This window comes from Otolemur garnettii, unplaced genomic scaffold (genome assembly GCF_000181295.1).
Source record: "Otolemur garnettii isolate 467f Iridium unplaced genomic scaffold, OtoGar3 scaffold00051, whole genome shotgun sequence".
NCBI lineage: Eukaryota > Metazoa > Chordata > Mammalia > Primates > Galagidae > Otolemur > Otolemur garnettii.
The window spans coordinates 11267143-11270182 of NW_003852446.1; the positions used below are offsets into that span (position 1 = coordinate 11267143).

General features: G+C 40.2%; 1 non-coding gene across 1 annotated transcript; it reads left to right on the forward strand.

Annotated features, from left to right (window-relative positions):
* Positions 1–1631: 1631 nt before the first annotated feature.
* LOC111726017 lies at positions 1632–1743 on the forward strand. The gene has a single exon (XR_002773921.1). It is a non-coding gene; the product is annotated as a U6 spliceosomal RNA (small nuclear RNA).
* Positions 1744–3040: the final 1297 nt, after the last annotated feature.

The following is a 3040-nucleotide window of genomic DNA, read 5'->3' on the forward strand; positions in this document are numbered from 1 at the left end:
CACATGATGGAGTCTTCATTCCACACTAGTTCCAAAGATCTCCAAAATTTAGGTATAATTGCTTCCATGAGGAATAATTCAGGTGTTATGGCGTCATGTGCTGCTTGCTTGCAAGTTAAGTAGTCAAATGAAACGAAAAATTGAAACTAACTCTAAATCTTCATTCTCAGCAATCTTTAAACATATACTAACAATTGTGGTCTGGGCTAGCTCAGCGGACACTGTAAACTTGGACTATCAAATATTAGATAATTTAGTGATCCTACATGTACTTTCCTTACTGTGGGTACAATTACTTCACTGTTGTAGCTTAAAATGCCTGTGAGGGGGAAACAAGAAAATACAGCTCCTTGGAAATAGATACATTGGATTGAAAACCTCACTATGCTATTAGTGATGTTTTCATTTTTAAACACGGTTTTCATCATGCCACTGCCATTTACAGACTCCTATGGTGGTGCTCAATTGGCTCTCAAGCTGAATTCAATTTCCTGATCCTGGGTGGTAAAGTTCTCAACTTCTTGGTTCACCTTTACCTAAAAGTCCCTATTTTCCACTCTGCCATGTTCACAGCCCTCTATGTGCCAAACCTAATTATTTTGGAGAGCTCACGTCTCAGACTTGCCTCTGAGTTTTCATTCCAGCTATTATTTCCCCTAGAAAAACTTCCCCCTTTTTCTTTTCTTTACCAATTAACACTTTCTTCACTTTCCTTTTCAGAAGTGAAATGCCCTTTAAAACACCTTGGCAAAGGTTTTCACTGATCAATATCAGATTCCCCTGTCATGATGGTTCTCAGCCTCCACTGCACATTCGAGTCACCTGTAAAGCACCAAGACCGCATCCCAGACCAATTATATCAGCGTCTCTGGGGCTGGGAGCCAGGTAAGAGTGCTTTTTAATCCTCCCTAGATGATTCCAATATACTGCAAGGGTTGATAGCAGCCTCAAGATGTTTCTCAAATCTTAATGTGCATAAGTGTTAAGAACGCAGCTTCATGGGCAAGTGCTCCTGTGTGGATTCATGGTGGTTCTTCATTTTACCCTTGCCAGCTTTCATAGTCTAAAAAGCATAGGCATTTTAAAATAGGGTTTAAAACCTTACTTTTCTTAACAGGAGAAACAGCCTCCTTTTCCTTTACACTTTTAACTTTATCTTCAATCACAAAGGTAAGACGAGGAGCTCCTTTAATGTGGTGGCCTTTCGAGGTGGCCAGGGCAGAGTTTATGATATACTGCTTCTGTGTTGTGTTGAATCTATGGCAAGAATAGTAGTGTACTTGGCTCCTTGCAAACATGGAGCATCTTTGAAATATACTTCTGAAAATTCCCTGGCTAGAATGTTGGGTCAAATATGGGGGAGTGTGAGCCATTGTATTGCTGTTGCCTCAAAATGTAACACTGGACTGACGGACTGCCTGATCCTTTGATAGTACATGGCTGGCTGTTACTCTTGTATAAGTTGGTGTGAACAAAGATCCAAATATCTGGAACCTTCAACAGAGCAGGGAAGATGATGTTTTATCAGAGGCCCCACGTTTTGGGAGTGTACTATAACAATAACAACACTGGAAAGAGCATGCCACGGCAGGCAGAGAGACCCAGAGATTCTGGTTTAAGAGTTCACTGCAGTGCTGGCTTCGGCAGCACACATACAAAACCTGGAACGATACAGAGAAGATCAGCCTGGCCCCTGAGCAAGGATGAGATGACGTGCAAATGTGTGAAGCGTTCCATATTTTTTCTCAATTTTTTTGTACCTACTGCTCAGAATAAAAACTGGAAATACAAAAAAAAAAAAAAAAGAGTTCACTGCACTGATTTGGAACAGCTTTTCCAACAGAAATGTGCCTGTGCCTCATTTGTAGTGCTCAGTACCAACTCTAGATGTCTGACCTAATAGGACTGGGACTTGGCAGTGCCCACGGATGACTAGCCGAGACTGAGACAGCGCTGGCTATTTAGAGGAATAACAGGGAGTTCAGCAGTGACTGAAAATAAATCGCAGTTTCCAACGGTATGCCCAATGCCCGTGGATATGATGGTACCCAGCAACTGTAAGCACTTATGTGCACACACTTGTTAACACTTGCAGACTGATTTTGCAGGTAAGTGCAGGTCCTTTATAAATCCCTGGGGGGAAAAGCCATAGACATCTAGGTTTTGGGTGGTGCCTGTGGCTTAAAGGAGTGGGGTGCTGGCCCCATATACCAGAGGTGGCTGGTTCAAACCCAGCCCTGGCCAAAAAAACAGCAAAAAAAAAAAAAAAAAAGAAATCTAGGTTTTTACTTTTAATATGATGCCATTTGAACTCATAATGTGCTGGAGACTGAGAGAATTCTGGTAATAAATTAGAAAACACTCTGTATTTGATTTTTTTAAAGATTCAACAGACGAGGGCGATCACGCACTAGTTTTCTTTCTGTGTCTGACATATTTCACCTAGCATAAAGTCCTCCAGGTGAATCCCCATTAATCCATATTGTCTCAAATGGTAGGATTTTTTTCCCTTTTATGACTGAATAATATTCCTTTATATATGTATATACATGGGTCACTATGAAAGTTTTGAGATAGACTGTGTTATGGTCTATTATTTTACTTTCAAAGAAATAGTCAACAACGTCCTTTCTGATTCACCCGTGCAAGTTTTAACTTGCTTGGCTTATCGGTATTGCTGGGAGGGCTTCATTTGTTTCCATCTGCACAGATTTTATGTTTGTTGATTTTTGTGCATCTTTAAACTTTGGTAATGACCCTCGTAATAGCTACACATATACGTACTACAATTTCTTTATCCATTCATTTGCTGATGAACATTTGGGTTGTTTACATATCTTGGGAGCCCAGATGATATCTCTAAGTGATAAGCTCATTTCATTTGGGTACATGCCTTCAAGGGAGATTGCTGGCTTACATGGTAGTTCAATTTTAAATTTTTTTTGAAAATCCTCTATACTATTTTTCATAATGGTTGCACCAAATTTCATTCCCACCAACAGTGTACAATGGTTTACTTTTCTCCAAACCCTTGCCAACA